The sequence below is a fragment of the Monodon monoceros genome, unplaced genomic scaffold (genome assembly GCF_005190385.1).
Source record: "Monodon monoceros isolate NGI ecotype Baffin Bay Population unplaced genomic scaffold, NGI_Narwhal_1 Super_Scaffold_18, whole genome shotgun sequence".
Lineage (NCBI taxonomy): Eukaryota > Metazoa > Chordata > Mammalia > Artiodactyla > Monodontidae > Monodon > Monodon monoceros.
Window position 1 is genome coordinate 58,934,524 of NW_021703774.1, and position 17,963 is coordinate 58,952,486.

Genomic DNA, 17,963 nt, shown 5'->3' on the forward strand with positions numbered 1-17,963 from the left:
TTCAAGGTAATAAGCAGTAATATTTCTGAGACTAGAAGCCCTGAGCTGTGATTTTAAATGTTGGTGGTGGAATAATTACCTAAATGAATATATCTTTCTTTTTTTTTTTTTTTTTTTTGTGGTGCGCGGGCTTCTCACTGTTGTGGCCTCTCCCGCTGTGGAGCACAGGCTCCGGATGCGCAGGCTCAGCGGCCATGGCTCACGGGCCCAGCCGCTCCACGGCATGTGGGATCTTCCCGGACTGGGGCATGAACCCGCGTCCCCTGCATCGGCAGGCGGACTCTCAACCACTGCGCCACCAGGGAAGCCCGAATATATCTTTCTTGTTCTGAATACTATACAATTCAGAGAGACTCCCAATATGCTAAAGGAATTTGCTCCTAGTCATCATTTACATCGTCTCCAAAATTTTTTGATCATCCATCAGTATGAGTAAAAAATTGCAAATATGTGCCTCCAAAATACATCTATATTCATTTATAGATTGTATACATAAATCACTGTCAATCCATATAGTAAATATTATTAGAGCTCAATTTCTTTCTTATTTTAGATAAAAATATAAGTAGAAATATAAATTCTAATATTTTACCCCTGTATCACTATTGATTATCATGCAGAATGGATGCTTACCCCACTTTGGAGGCTATGATATTAAAAAATAGGAGACACATGTGTGAGACCATGATCATCTTTGCAGTAAGAGTAACATCTCTGTCCCACTTGAGTAGAATCTTCTTCTCATAGATACACGTACAAGGTTCTCCAGGCTAATAGAAAATGAATTATTTAGCCTAATTTAATGGGAAGTGCTGTGCCATAAATAATCTCAAATTGTTATCCCAGCCATTATTTCAACTTCCCCCTCCCTTTTATTACATGCTTTTTGGAACAACGAAGTTGCAGCAAAATGGACTTATTTGCTTTCCACCTCCCTCCCTGGGATTATCCCTTTACAGAAATGGTAATGAGTAGCAAAATAGTCAGGTTGGGGCTTCCCTGGTGGCGCAGTGGTTGAGAGTCCGCCTGCTGATGCAGGGGACACGGGTTCGTGCCCCGGTCCGGGAAGATCCCACATGCCGCATAGCGGCTGGGCCCGTGAGCCATGGCCGCTGAGCCTGCGCGTCCGGAGCCTGTGCTCCGCAACGGGAGAGGCCACAACAGTGAGAGGCCACAACAGTGAGAGGCCACAACAGTGAGAGGCCCGCGTACCACATACACACACACAAAAAAATAGTCGGGTTGCATGAGGGAGAAAGGATGAGATCCCAAACTGGGGAGCAGTGTTTAAATCATCACAAGGTGACAGTACAGGCATTGTTACCCTCAGCACATAAGGAGTCGATTCTGTCACCACTACTCATCCATGTCACTTGCAGGTCTGTCTGTTCATAAAAAAGAGAAAGTAACATGAAAAAGCCTGTTCACGAAAAAGCCTGTTTAGATGAGAAAAGGAAAAGAGGGAGTCTCCATTTAACTGTGATCTAGCCTCCTTCTGTAAGCTGTAGATGCTGAAATAAAATGGACATGCCCTTTTAAGCAGTACTCTTCCTACCAGTTCTCAATAAACATGAAATAAAAAATATTCTATAGAGATACGCCCAACTGCTCTGATTTAACATTCCTCAAGCGCAGTGCATTACATGAGACACAAAGAGAACGGAGCAAATCAAGGGGCGAGAGGAAGTTGCTCACAGGCAGCGGGCTATGTAAGGCACAGCCTGCTGCCAAAATTGGACACTCCCCATTAAAACTAAAAGTTACCACCAGGCCAATATCAGCCACTCAGTGCAGACCAACCATACCTCCTGGGAAGGGCGGGGGGGAGGGAGGATTGGAATTAAACTTGGTTTGCGGGTACAAAGATGGACAAGACCCAGCCCTGCCCCCAAGGTGCTCACAGTCCAAAAATCAGCTAAACTTAAGAGGGAAGAAATATCTTAAAAGTCTCATGGGCAGGCTCTCTACTCCCATAGCTGGTAATTTCCCTGCAGCCTTGGAGGTAGCTGCCACCACATTTTCCCAGCCAAAGGGTGGGAGGGCAGCAGCCATATGGACTTTACACAAGCTGTATAAACTGAACCACCTTTCATGTGATCGGGGTGGGGGGGGGACTCCTACTAATTATTAGGGTGTGAAAGAGATGATACAAAACCCCGTACTCTAAAGCCCTCTTTATCTGAGTGGAGAGAAGAGCAACATGCTAAGGCACTCCCAAAATTAGGTTGTACAATCGCCCTTGGTAACCCCATCATGGTAGCAAACCTCAATTGGCGAAAAGCCTGTAGGCAAATGCCAAGTACTGCAGAACACTAAGGCCCATGTGGAACTTGTCATTTAAATCATTCTTTTGATAAGAGCTCCACGGGGTCTTTGGGATCCAAGGCAAGCGTTGGCAGGGCAGAAAGAAATAGTTGGTCTCCTTGCCTGCTGAAGCTCTTGAATATCCTGTATCCCATTCCTCACGCCTGTGCCTTCTCAAATCAGGTCTTGTTCTTTCCAGCGAACAGTGTTTAACCACAGAACAAATAGTGATTAAGCACAGTTTTGTCACTGTCCTACGCCCAGAGAATACAGAAGTGAACGAAACGGACAAACACCCTTGCCTGTGTGGAGCCTACATTAGCATATATGCATTATACACGTGGTGGATGTCGTAAGTGCTACTGGAGACCAATAAAGCAGTTTAGGTGGACGGGGAGGGAGCTGCCTGGAGTGTGGTTGCCACACCCTGCAGAGACGCTTAAGAGGATTAGAGTCTAAAGCTGAGGGAGGACCTGGAAGTCTTGAATTCTTGTAGCAACTCACATCAAATGGGATCAAGGGCCAAATAAAGTCAGGCCTGGTAGATGGGTAGCCGTGGTGAGGCTGTGTGTGTTGGGGAAGGAGTGGAGTCATGCCAGGAGCACACAGTTCTGGGCCCCCTTTTCACTTCTCCCATTAATAATATGGTTATTGGGGAATGGAGTAGTCTTATCCAGACCATATGGGGGTCTTAGTTCTCTCTTCATTGAAAATAAGATATGGGAGCCATGGAGGAACCAGCAGTGTCCCTGAAACAACAAAGAAATATGTAAATAACTCACAGTTATCACTATCTTCTGTCTCAGCGTCATTACTTTTCACGATTTCAGCAAGTAACAAAATTTTGCACAGAAGCATAGACTTTCTCAACCTAAGTAAATCTGTGCTTGCTCTGTTACCCTAGGTTTGCTCTGACAGCAACGAAGCTGTGCTTGGCTACACACAGCATCTGGTGGCCAGCGCTGGAAATTATCTAACCCCATTATCTTCACTAATTATCCTACTACCCCTTTGTTATCTACTTACTCAGGGATATGACAAAAATGCTTTCCTCCTCTGTTATCTTTTTTCTTTTTACCTTTAAGAGTAAGTGATTTCTACCACAAAATAACAAATGCATACCACTCTGGCTCTCCTTCTCTTGTGCCCAATTCTTTCTCAGTTCTCTTAGAAAAACTTAGAATTTCACACACAGAAAAATCACACTTAGAGTAAGACCCAAAGTCCTTTCCATGATCCTTCTACCTCCCTGACCTCATGTTCTACAGTTTCCCTTGCTAACCCCACTCCACTCACACTTGACTTCTGCTGTTCCTTGAACATGCCCAAGGACATCCCTACTTAAGGGCCTTTGCACTTGACGTTCCCTCTGTCTAGAATGTCCTTCCCCCCACGTATCTACATTGATGGCCCCCGTAATTCTTTGAGGAATTTTGTCAGTTATCAGCTCCCTTAAAGAGATTTTCCTTGACCACTGTTTCTAAAATCTAATTTCTTACCCCAATTTTTTTCTTCAAAGCACTTATTACTACTAGATATTTTATTATATATATAATTTTTATTATATTATTCTATATTATATTATATATCTGCCCTTCATTTGTTTGTTGTCTGAATACCCCCATAAGAAAGAAAATTTCTCAAAGGCAGAAACTTTGTTTTGTCCCCTGATGTATCTCAAGTACCTGGGTCAGGGCCTGGCACATAAGAGAAATTCTCCCCAATCTCCCTTCCCTACCTATCCCCAAATAATGAAAAATCTATGATCATAGCCAATATGCATGAGTCATGCCTGTGGCAGCAGTAACAAGAGAAAGGAAATTTGGAGACTTTCAAATGTAAATCATATTTTCAAAGAGCCAGTAAAGCCCTGAAAATTGCTGAGAGACCCTCTTCAGAATATTCCTATACCTCTTAACACTTTTTAATTAAATGTGTTTTCCCTAAAACACTAGCCTTCAAAACGAGCATGGTTTGATTTCATTTCTTTCTTTTTTCTGCTTTCTTTAATCCTTGGCATGGTACCACTACGACTGTAACTATTTATTTCAAATATTCTGTATTTCAGTTGCATTTTGAGTTATATATGTCTAGGAATCTAACCACCAATAAGTACACTATATCTAGGTGAAAATAGTCCGTTCTGAGTTCCGAACAACCAACTTTCAAATGATATTTTGAATTATAACCCATCTGCAAATTGGGAACAGTCTTAAGGACGCCTTTAAAATTTTTGGAGTCCCAAGTTAATTTTGACATGAACTTTTCCTCTATGCAGCAAAGGAAAAATTAAAATGCCAGTAGCAAAAGCAACAAGGAGGGATATATGTGGCCCAGATAAGCTGTCAGTTCCATTAGGAGTGAGATTCAGAAGAAAATTTCCTAAGCATGACACTTTGAGACAGGTGTGCTCACAGAGTCAAGCCTTTCTTATCTTCAGGGACTAAAGACAAAGGTTATGAGATACCCTGGATTTATACAATAAGGAATTCAGTGACTCAGTATCAAACCTCACGTGCAGCTGATCCTACACTGACCTCACCCCTAGTCCAGCAAGAGTCAACAAAAAAAGAAATTTTAACTTCCTAGTTACTGATTTATCAATCATTTTGTTTTAAACAAGTCTCCTTTCCTTTGTAAAAGTTTTCTGTACATATATGCTGTAATTCTGAGCTCTCCCCCTTCCAATTTTTTCATATATACAGATATAGGGTCTGTATATATGGCAGAGATTATAATGGTGGGTGGAGAGACCTCAGATCTCTCCTGGTGCCTCTCTTCACATCCTTCTGGGTCTCCTGCAGCAATGGTGGTTCCTGCCCAGCTGGTCAGTGCTCTTCCTGCCAATGCCCAAGACCAAAGGCAGCAGCTGGTCAGATTCATAGTCTGCCTTCTCTTGATTTGGTTTGAGCCTAGTGAAACCTCCTTGCTGACTGGCCCAAGATCAGCTCACACTAGCACTGAATGACCCTCTGGGGTCTGATAGCCATTGTACCCTTACTCCAGGGGTCTACAATATAGCTTTCACGACAGGGTCACTAGCCCACAGCACTATCAACTGCTTTCCACATTAGTCAACAGGGCAGGGAGCGATGCAATTTCTGGATTCTTCTTGCTCCACCTGGGAGCAGACGAAGATGTTGGGAAGCTAGAATCAAGGTTTTCCACTGCCTTACCATACTTCATCATTTAATATAACTGTTCCATATGACGTAGGGAACATCCTTGAAGGTGATTTCATCCAAGTCCCAAAAGGAAAGTGGGAAAATGAAAATGCCTCTTGCAGAGGTAAAGTGTGGTCCCTGCCTCTGAAAAGCAGCCAGGCTGGGTGATGTACTCAGGGACATGCACCTGGTACAGAAGAGTTGAATGGGTGATCAGCTCTGCCCAAGATGTCAGAGAATTGGCTCTGAAGGATGGGTGAAGTTGGACACATAGTCAAGTGAAAGACGGAAGTCCAGGCAAAAGGAGCACCGTGTGCAAAGGCACAGAGACATGAAATGACTGTTGCATTCATGGGACTTCAAATCATCTACTATGACTCAACTGTGGAGAGAGGCTAGACAGCAAAGACCGTAACGTGAATGACAGTCATGGCATGGTAAAGAAGAACACCCTCAGCTTGTGTTTAAGAAAGATGACTTCAGTATGGAGGATATAAGTAAATAAGGTTGAGAGTAGGGGCAATGAGACCAGCTAATGATAATAACAGCTAACACTGAGTGTTTCCTACATGTCACGTATGTGTTTAATCCTTACAACAATCTTATGGGGTAGGTACTATTAGTGTCCCCGGTTTACAGATAAGAGACTGAGGCTGAGAGAGTCTTCCTAACATCCATCACACGGCTAGTAAATGACAGAGTCAGAATTTGAATGCAGGCAGTTTGACTCCAAAATCCATTCTTTTGCAGTAATCCAGGTAAGAGTAATGGTGACTTGGATTTGGGTAATGGCAAGAGGGATTGTGGTAGGCAGAATAATACCCACCCACCCCCCATGATGCCCATATCCTAATCCCCAGAACCTGTGACTGTGTTAAGTTACGTGGCAAAGGGATATAAAGGTTGCTGGTGGAATCTTTTAATTCACCTTAGAATAAGGAGATCATCCTGGACTATCTGGGGGGGGCGGGGGGCGGGGGCCACAGTAACCACAAGAGTCCTTGAAAGGGGAAGAAGGAGGTAGAATAAGAAGATCAGAGGAAGAAATGTGGTGGTGGAAGCAGCTTCAGAGAGCTGAACATTGTTCACTTTGAAGTTGGAAGTCGGGGGCAATGAGCCACGGGTGGCCTTTAGAAGCTGGAAAAGGCAAGGAAACAAATTCTCTTCTAGAGCCTCCAGAAAGAAATTAAGACCTTGGTTTTAGCCCAGTGAGGTATCTGTCAGACTCCTAACCTACAGAACTGTAAGATAATGCATTTGCATTGTTTTAAGCTTCTAAGTGTGTGTTAAATTGTTACAGGAGCAATAGGAAACTAATTCAGAGTTAAGTTCACAGGATTTAGAGATCCAGTAGATAACCAGTGTCCTGATAGAACTTGAATGGTTCCAAGATGAAGTAAAAGATGAAGTAAACTCTGAAAGGCTCCACTTATTCTCTGACTCTAAAGCTACTTAACGGATAGACCAGGTTTTCATTCCTCCAAAGCCCAACCCCAACCATTTATTCCATGTTTACTTTCTGGATTTTTGATGTGACTTCCCTCAATCAGTCTTTCTACTTGTATCAACAGCCTCACCAGAAATTCTGTGCACTTTTTTCCCTCTCCATTTTTTCATTCCATGTTTACCAGACTCAGAGATTTAGTGGATGAAAAAGCATCATGATCCCTCCTTAGGAACATTTTTCAGTTCTCTTTTCCTGTGTTCTCTCAAGAAATGGACCCAATACACTCTTTGATGAGATTTTACCTAATTAAGAATATGATAATGTGCTGTGTAGAATGTCCCCCAGACACTCCCTGGGGGAGCTTCATTCTCAGGCACAAACAAGCACTAGCAATAAAGTGTGACCCAGTGGGGACCCCTGACCTAGTGAGTGAGGGAGCAGGGGAGGAATGAGGGCTTCAGGAAAAGACACGTGTCTGTATTTATGTCTTTAGAAAGTAATTTCCCATCACACCTCTTAGCTTTTCCACCTTTTGATTTTGCAAGCAGAGAAACGTCTGACTAAACAGCTATGAACTGGTTCAGGCAGGCTGGACTGAAAAAGTGCTTGCACTCTGAAAACATCAAAATCACATTCACCTGAGATGACCCTAGTCATGCCTTTTACTTGTCCCATTAAACGAAAGGAAAGTAGAAAGGACATAAAGGGGAGGGGGAAAGCTATTGGCTTTCTGATATTTAAATGTGTTTTGCTGAAGAAGTAAAAGCTTTCATTTAATGCAAATAGACAATAAATTTAATCTCTACTTTAATATATGTTTGGTTTATATATACAGAATGACCGCATCTATTCAAAAAGTAGTTATTGAGCTGACTGATGCTAACACATATACATGGAAGCAGACCTACTAGAGAATGGACTTGAGGACACGGGGAGGGGGAAGGGTAAGCTAGGACAAAGTGAGAGAGTGGCATGGACATATATACCACTACCAGATGTAAAATAGATAGCTAGTGGGAAGAAGCCGCATAGCACAGGGAGATCAGCTCGGTGCTTTGTGACCACCTAGAGGGGTGGGATAGGGAGGGTGGGAGGGAGGGAGGCGCAAGAGGGAAGAGATACCGGAGATATATGTATATGTATAGCTGATTCACTTTGTTGTAAAGCAGAAACTAACACACCATTGTAAAGCAATTATACTCCAATAAAGATGTTAAAAAAAAAAAAAGATAAAATATCAATGACATGGTCCCTAACCTCACAGGGCTTGCAATCAGCTTGGAAAAACAAAGCATACAACTTTGAATACCATAATAGTAATAACCACCATAATTTTTTTCAGCAATTTTTATTTACGAAGAAAAAATTTTTTTAATTTATGGTTTCATCTATGGTTAAATTACCAAAGAAAAAGCAGTGTAGCAAACAAGTCTACAAAATCTTAGAGGAGGAAAATGCAGGGAGGTGAGACAGGGTTGTGGAACCCATATGGAAGAGGGAGCATCTGAATTGAGCCTTGAAGATGGGCCTGAGATGGGGAGGAAACCTTAATCATTTGCAAAACCAGAGAATCAGAATATTCATGATGAGGCTGGGAGAGACTGAAGGTGAGTAGACCAGTTGGCCAAGGGAAGGGTGGAAGGAGGGATGCAGCCAGATCACAGAGGATGCTCACCCTTCTCAAAGGAAACGCTGGGAGCATCAGAAACCACACATAGGCATGGTGAATTTTTCCAAAGTGTCAGTTTCCTCTGAAGTTTTGGAAAGGAAGGTTATGTCTTTTAAGTGGTTTTAAATATTATTTTCATAACAATGCAAATACCAGTATATCTTTATGCAAATTTGCATGAGTTTTAAGATAAAAACACTTCAAAAACTTCATCAGTTGCAGCAGGACCTCAAACCCCTGGATGTTCACCTTCCTAGACTCCTCCTTCTCCCTGTTGAATTTATAAGCTCAGTCACGTGTAACTCCTCATTACTGCCCAGTCTGACTCATCTTCGCACTTACTGACACTGCCCTTTCTTGGGTGCTTACCACAGCTCACTTAGGTTATTGCCGTGGATTCCTGGCTGGTGTTGCTGCCTCCCTCCTTCCTTCTCCCTCTCCTGCTACACTACTGCCAGGTTATCTTTCTAAAATAAAAATGCAGTCATTACTACCCCACTGTTAAAACCCTTGCAGCCTCTTCTTTCAACCTTTCCCCTGTGCTCCAGCTACACCACACCCACCTCTCCATCCCCACTCCCAGAGCTCCCCAGATGGGCCACACCTGTTCTGCACACACTGTCCTCATCCACCTGACATACACCTCATCCTTCGCGAAAACATTTCCTGCAAGCATTTGGACAACTCATCTCTTTATACCGCTCAGTCCTTGCAGAAACCAAAACCTCAACAAGTTCTCTTGAAGGGCTTTTTCCTTCTATTTCTGGGATAACTTATCATCCTTTGTAGTTTGCAGCCCTATTCCTCGGGCTTCTTGAGGATCATCAAGATTCTGCCAACATTTTATCATCTGAGAAATAATTCAGAGGCAAAGGAGATGGGGCACCATTTTCTTAAATCTTGTATCTTCCACATGGCCAACCGCAAAGCACAGATTGTTTAAAAGAGCTCAAAAATCATTTACCATTTTCTTAAATCTTGTATCTTCCACATGGCCAACCGCAAAGCACAGATTGTTTAAAAGAGCTCAATAATCATTTACGGACTTATTATGATGTGTCAGGCACTGTTTTACATGCTAAGGATGAAGAGATAAAGGAGACACAATCCAGCTTTGGAGAGATTAACAATTTTGTAAGTATCTCTATTTCTAGCCCATTCCCAGAACCAAGGAATGTGGTAGCTATCAAGGAATGTGGTAGCTATCAAGGAATGTGGATCTCATCTGTGACCAGTTGCACCAGGAAATAGGCCAAGGAGAGCCCCAAAGAGAAAGCTGCCACCTAACCTACCCACACGGAGAGAATGTGATGCCGAGAGACAGTGGTTTCAGTTTGAGATAGCAGGGCACTGGGCCCTTGGCTTCCGCTTTATTCTCCTGCAGTGTCCTGCTTCACGTGGTCTCTTTCAGCACTAGACAGGAACAACCAGGTATTTAGAAGTTAAAAACAACGTTATTTCTCTGAATTGAGAACTTCGAATACAAAAAATATTACTTGAGAGTTATAATGAAACCCCCCCAGCATTCCCTTTATCTTAGGATGGTTTACGTAGTCATTGGTCATTTCTGTTTATACTCACCTCAGTTCAGATTAATTCTGATCCCCTCCTCCTTACCTGTACACATCCTGCCCCTCCCCTTTAATTATCTATTCCCATGGGACAGGGTCAAAACTATTTCTTTCAAGTATAAGGAAATATGTTTCTTTCTACTTGTTTATAGTTCACACTGCTTTCTCTATGGTCACAGGAACGCTATTTGACTCCACCCCAGAAGTTTTCCTGGACTCATTTGTTACTTTTCTAGCACTCCACCAAAGGAATTGTGTCCAAGACAGACATCTTCACCTGATCTTATTCGTCTCTTGTCTTCCTCACAATTTTCAAGCTCCTAAAACCCCTATTATATCTCAGCCAGCCATAGAAATGTTATGACATGGATCACAAACAGTTAATAACTATGAGCAAAACAGGAGTAGCAATGGGTAGACTGGATCAATCTCTACGTAGCTAAATACTAAGGAAGGGACAAAAGAGATACTGGAATCTAAATCCATAGGGTCCAAATGAGCGCCTAAAACGTATGTGGAACATTGGGAATTGGGTCAGAGAGCTGGCACATTTTTGCTTTGGAAGCATCTATCTACCAGCTGAGAGACAAAGGTGTTTTATGAGTTTCATATGAGAAGTTGCTCTGACAGCTGTCCAAGAGGATCTACCAACTTGGAAACCAGAAGGACTCAAGTCCTTCTGATCAGCCCCACCACGAATGCATGGCCAGCACCTCTTAATGAAAATAAAAGAGCTTTTGAGTCTTTGTCAATATCACCTGACAAAATGGCCCACAGACTCCTCCTTACGGCAAAGGTAGACCCACTGAGGACTGAATGGGACAGTTGTGGGTCCTCGTTCCCTCTTATTATTCCTCTCCCCTCCTATTTTGCTAATATCTCCTAAACTGGTTAATTGGTCATGTCAATCCACATGGACCAACTTCCCAAAGGGCAAAAATATGCTTAGTTATCTTTCTGTGTTTTCCCTAGCAACCAAGGCCATTCTGGAACATCATAGCCTGAAACCCACACGTCACCTGACGCTACTCCTCTTACATAACTGACAGCTCCCACTTCCTGACCTGACAATTTCTCATCTTGACACTCAGCCTTCTCAAAAAAGTTCCTCCACAGCCTCAATATTTGCTTAAACATATCTGCACACTTCAGCTGGCCCAGGACTGTAGTTTGATAGGAATTTACTCTGGACTTGTCATAAACGCTTGTATTATAAACACAATTTATCACTCAACCATGGATCGTCCTGTAGTATTCTCCAGTAGTCCCGTGCTTCTGCAGGCTCTGCCTCCCAGATAATGGAGGGCATGGTGGTCAAGAACTCTGACCCTGAACTGATGGAAGTTCAAATTCTGGCTCCCCAACTTACAGTAGAATAGGTAAAATAATACAGCTATTTTACAGGGTTGCCATGAGATTGCATACGTTAGTGCGTCTAGAATGCTGTGCCTGGCACAGAGGAAGGCTCTCTAAGTGTCAGTCATATAAGAATCCCCAAGTGGGGGCTTCCCTGGTGGCGCAGTGGTTGAGAGTCCACCTGCCGATGCAGGGGACACGGGTTCGTGTCCCGGTCCGGGAAGATCCCACATGCCGCGGAGCGGCTGGGTCCGTGAGCCATGGCCGCTGAGCCTGTGCGTCCGGAGCCTGTGCTCCGCAACGGGAGAGGCCACGACAGTGAGAGGCCCGCGTACCGCAAAAAAAAAAAAAAAATCCCCAAGTGGGCAAGGGCCATCTTTTACCCGTTTTCCTCCTTATTATCTAAGCACACAACAGGTGCTGAGCCCACGAGAGATGTTTGATACACACCTACTGACTGATTGAATAGCTGCCTTAAAGTGGCCACATCCTCCCAGGGCTGATAAAAACATTTCTGCCCAAGAATTCTGATGGAAGTAGCTTTGTTACAGCTGCTGTTTAGAATCAGGTTTTGGACCATCAGCTGTTGCCCTCTTCTGCTGTCTTTAAAGTTACATCACATTTTCCTTTAAAATAAGAAAGAATCCCCCAGAGCTGCTCCAGGCAACATGGCTGCAGCAATGAGTCAGCAGCTCACCCTGCAGCCGGCCACTCAGGCTTGGCCTTGGCCAGCTGTGCTCAGCGTGTGGTGCAGCCCCTGGGGCCATGCCCCCCCCCACCCCACACACACACACACTCTGCAGCACTCCCCTTAGGACCTGCCTCTGTCTGGGATACCCGCCCCCTGGCGGCTTGGAGCATGCATAGCCTGACATGGCTGAGTGTGCAGAAGAGTTGCTTCATTTCAGCCACCTGGTCACCAAAGCTTAGAGTTGAGAAATCAGAGCACGTTTCCGCCAAACAAAATCTTCAACAGTGGAGCCTGGTGACCATCTGGGTACCGGAGGCAAAGCAAATGCAAAGCTTGCGTCCCTCAGTCTGAAAAATATACTTTTCACTACTGGCTGTGTCCAGCCACACCGTAAACAGGGGGAGGGGGAGCCCTTTGAGGGGCACCTCTGTGAGCCCCTTAGGGCCTGTATTTTTGTGTTTGAGCTGAAGGGGAAACACAGACTCTATTTCCTCTTAGCAAGTCAGTGAGCTCCTTGAGAGCAAAGACTGTGCGGGGCTCCAGTTGCATCCCCAAAGCCTAGCCTATGCACAGGAGGTAATCAATCAATATTTGATGGCCGATGATGGTTAATGAACTGCTAAGCCTATTAAGTAGGGGTGTAACGTTGCACTCCCCACCCCTACCCAACCTGTCCTCCGCCGTGTCTCCCCTCTCTTCACCTCTACCAAATGTTTCCAACGCCTCAGGAGCAAAGAAGAGCTCACTCTCTCTCCCTACAGGAACTTGGTATGTTAAAGTTGCCCCCCAGAAGCCAGAAGATGTGGGTTTCGATGGGAAGCCCAAGGCTGTTCTAGAACTAAATGAAGAGTATAAGCACGTGTATGTTGGTTACGATGCTTATGAAGGAAGGACCTCAGTTCCCAGATGGGTGAAGGTGGCATGGCTTTTTCCACGGGGTGTGGTCACTATGGACTTTAGAGATTAAAATAGAAATCAACAAGAAGGGGTTTTCTCAGTCCCCAACAATAATGCATGCTCCTATCCTGCCTAATTTGAGAGCCTGCCTCTCTCTTTGTCTCTGTCTCTGTCTCCATCTCTCTCCCTCTCTCTCTCTCTCTCTCTCTCTCTCTCACACACACACACACACACACACACACACACACACGGAAATATATGCTATTAAATGTGGGGCTAGAAGAGACCTTAGCAATTAACTACTACTGATGATCAAAGTGAGACTGAGGACCAGAGAAAAGAATTTGCCTAAAGTCACACAGCTAGTTAGTGTCCTTACCAGCTTCCTGAATTCCCATCCAGTGATCTTTTCACACTATTATGAGATTATTTTGTGTGTGTCTTTTTTGTTTGCTTGCTTCTGCTTAATATGTCTTGAAAGGAGACCCAATTTCAGATTTTTCTTCTCTCAAAAATTGTAACATTTCCCAGGTAGAGCCCAGGTCCTCCAGGTAAAGGATATTCCCATAATCCTGCCTCCCTTAGATTATACCTAAGTGTTTCATTTTGCGGGGAGGGTTTCACTGAGTTTTTAAATGTTCCACATGGGACATTGTCTCACCCAACATGGCAGGATGACCCTGACCCCTCACCTGCCCACATGATAAGTGATAAGTAGCTTATCACACCCAGAAATGGTGTGACTCTTCCCTCTCATGATCTAAATGTGCAGTCATCTGTGACACTGAAGATTCTCCTGCAAATGCAGTAGCTAGTGCTAAGGTCAGGAGAGGGGACTGTGCACATTCGCTTTGGTCAGTGCTCCAGGGCACATCCAAGTGAGGGGATAGTTAAGCCCAGGGGGTGGGGTCAGTCCTGACAAGCCATTTTGCCCTGGCCCCTTGGATGCCTGCGGACTGCAGAGATCTTATTCGGCTTGCCCCTCCCTGCGCTGTCTACAAGCCAAGCTGCAGACTTCAATTTGTTTCAGGAGAAAGAGCACCACCTGCTGGCTCTGAAGTCTCTCTGCCTGCAATAATGCTGTTTCTTGAAAACCACAGTGCTGTTATTTCCAAGCAGCTCTGTGCCTGAAGGGGTCAGATCCCCTACAGTGAAGGGAAAACAGGCCGCCTGTAAAATTGGTACCGATTCCCCATGTCAGACTGTGAGCCAGTGACCTCTCCCAGAAAACCTTGGCAGAGTCCTTGTAGCACAGGTCTTTCTCCTTCCTTACTGTTTGTTTCTCCTCTCCCATGCGGAATGGAAAGAAGCTTTAGAGACTTCTAGTTCAGCTGAGGATCCCAATGGTAAAGAGGCTGCCCAAGGTCTCACAGTGGCTCCATTTTATTCCAACACAGACTTCTCTCACCCCGAGTAAAGGCTATATTGAACTGATGCAGTTCAGATTTCTTTCTCTTTGACTGAAATAGAAATTTTGCAGCAGAATTTTCTTCACTACTGCTTGCTATAGGCCTCTCTCCCCTCTGCATTATACTTTGTAGTGCAGCTCTTTGTGTTTGAATGCTGTGTCCCCTATAAGAGCCCAAGTCCTATGAAAGGAGATTCAATATCCAAGTCTTTGCATCCAGGAGGGCTTCTGCCAGTTAACCATCTGGGAGCTAGCTCCCCACACTGATTTCTCAAGGGCCTCTAAAATCAAATCCACTCTCCTGGCCTCTTAGATGTTTCAGCAGAAATCATATTGCAATATATAAATACATCGAGTTAACACATTATACACTTAAAACTTATACAATGTTATATATCAGTTATATCTCAATTTTTAAAATTTTTACTGTTACCACCTACTGGTCTCCTGGGGGTCCCATCCCCCCAAGACTGTCTGAAAAAAACACATGCTTTCCAGGTCTTTTCTTAGTCTCTTCTTTCCTATTCACTGCCTCCCCAAAATCACATCAGTCCTTATTATTTTAAGGGTTTTATTTCTATCACTCAAACCAATGAGATAAGAAACAATGATTTTGCATTGAACAAAGTTTCCCCCCAATTTTTCTGAACGTTCATCTCTTGAAATAAAGGATAAAAGATACTGTTGTGAACCCCACTTACCTTTGTTCTTATCCCACCCCCAGTAAAGGACCTTGGAAGCAAAACTGCAGCTTCACGGCCTAGAGATGGAAAAATGCCAAGTACCACGATTTTCCACCAAAGGAAGCTCTACAGCCTCACACAACCACTGCGTATCTCACTTATCTGTAAACTGGGCATAATAGAAGTGTTTCCTGCTAGGAAAACTGTAAGAATTAACTGAGATAATAAGGTATTTAGACCTCACACCCACTCAGAGGAGGTCAGCAATTATCACTACATTCATTCATTCATTCAACAAACTCTATTTGGTCATCAGGTTGATCTTGCTCCCCACTTAGTTCTCAGTGTGGTACGTGGCAAAAATAAGGTCCACAGTCAATAGTTGTTTAATTAATTAGGCAGTTTATTTCATAAGACCTCCTACTGATGGCAAAAGTTACATAAAGGACAAAAATCTTCAAGGAAGGTGACAAGGGCCCAAACTGAAGTATAAGAGGTAATCATTTGGGGGAAGTACCCGAGAATACCAGGAGGGAAGATGTCTTTAAAAGGTGGTCGTAAGTCAAGAATACTCAGTGGGACGGGTTCGTGCCCCGGTCTGGGAAGATCCCACATGCCGCGGAGCGGCTGGGCCCGTGAGCCATGGCCGCTGAGCCTGCGCGTCCGGAGCCTGTGCTCCGCAACAGGAGAGGCCACAACAGTAAGAGGTCCGCGTACCGCAAAAAAAAAAAAAAAAAAAGAATACTCAGTGGGGAAAGGGTAGTCACGTCATTACATGGTGTTGGGAAAACTGAATATCCACGTGCAAAAGAGTGAAACTGAACCCCTATAATACACCACTCACGAAAATTAACTCAAAATGGATTAAAGACTTAAATGTAAGACCTGAAAATGTATCTACCTTAAATTTACACAATATCATATATCAATTATATGTCAATAAAGCTGGAAAAAAATACAAATGAAAAAATAAAATAAAAATGTTTAAAGGTGGGTATAAGCAAAACCCAGGCCTTTGGGCCCATCCATGGAGCTTCGTCCATGGGCACCTGGGACACTTCCCTCACTAGAGAATGGTGCCAGCACTGCTGTCTTGGCCAAATTCCCACTCCATTAATCTATCCTCTTGCCTCCCATTCTTTTTGCAGGCTCCATATCCTGAAGGACTCTTCCTCTCCCACAATATTCTGACCTGCACTATTACCGGGGGTTGTGAAGCCAGCCGAGGGGTGGAGGCTTTCCGAGGCAGGTCCTAGGTCAGCTGTGTGAGGGGTCTCCAGCCCCTGGTGCTGAAAGGCACTGTGGAGGACCATAGCCAGCCCGTCCTGCTTGTCTTGCCAACAGCGCCCCCCTTCAGGGTTAATCTGATTTTCTTCTGATGCTCAAACAAAGGCAACCAGACTCTCCGTAGGTGTAAGTTGGCGTGCACATTTGGCAGGGAGGTGGATTTCTCGGGGACATGTCATTACTCACTCTCCATGCCCAGCCCACCCTGTACTGAGGCAGTAGAACCTTCTCCTTTGTCAGGCAGGGAGAACGTCCATTAGCCAAACAGCAGGTAGTGAGCAGTGGGGGAGATAGAGGGTGTCTTTGGGAGAAGCAGGCTGGCTGGCAGGTAAACCATCTGGAGACAGTTGAGGGGAGGTAGGTCTGTTTTGCCCAAACAACATCACTGAAGAATGCATTTGGGTGTTCATACCCTAAATAGTCTAAGAAAGACATTTAGAAGAATGTTGATGCCATCTTGACAGGCATCTTGGACAAACTCTGGAAGGAAGCTCGAGAACAAAACAATGCATTCTCAAGCAGGACCCTCTGCTCCCACAGCCCGGGTCTACAATCTTAATCTCAGTTTTGCCAGAGTTGTAACAAAATGGCCTCACGTGCAGCCCGCAAGTATCCCGTCAACCTCCATCACCTTGAGATAGAGATAAAGCTCTTTAATTATTATAACATTTAGAACTACTATGAAAATACATTTTATTTATTTTTTAATGATAAAAAAATACATTTTATAAATAACCACATTTTATAAATAAATTGAGATATTTTATCTCAATTTCTTGATTGTTTTTAATACAAACTATAACCTTCTAAGGCCAATTTTTAAAGTCCCAGGGGTTCTTTCTGTGTTTATTTGTGCCCAGTCCACGTTGAACACTCAGTGCATCTCCAGCAGCTGTGTCCTCAGAGATGCCCAGGCTATGGTTGTGCCTCTTTCTTCTTCATGCAGCAGTCATATGCTGCCTGTTCAGCTTAATCATGAACACAAATGTTGACTGTAACTGTGAAGGTCACAGCTACGGATTCTCAAACATTGGTGGTTACCTCAATTACCAAGAGCATTTGTTAAAATTAGAGCTGCCCACCTATTAACCCCTATACCTACTAAATCTGAATCTATGAGGGTGAGTAATTTTAATAAGTTCCCGGGTGTTTCTGATGCACTCTAGAAATGGAGAACTGCTCTCAAAGGGACTACCTTCCTACTCAAAGTGTGGACTATGGGCCAGCAGTATCAACAACTAGAAGCATGTTTGAAATGCAGAACCTCAGGCCCTTCCTCAGACCTGCTGAATTAGAATTTAAACTTTCATAAGAGCCCATGAGACTCGTCTGCACGTTGGAGTTTAAGAAGCACTGCCCTAGGACAAAGGCTATAACCTCCTGGCAATGGAGGTTAAGGTTCTTAGTGGCAAGAAGAATGCAAAGCTGTGCAGTAGGGGCAGGCTGGCTGGTCAGGAGCCCCTAAGCAACCTTGAACATCCTCTTT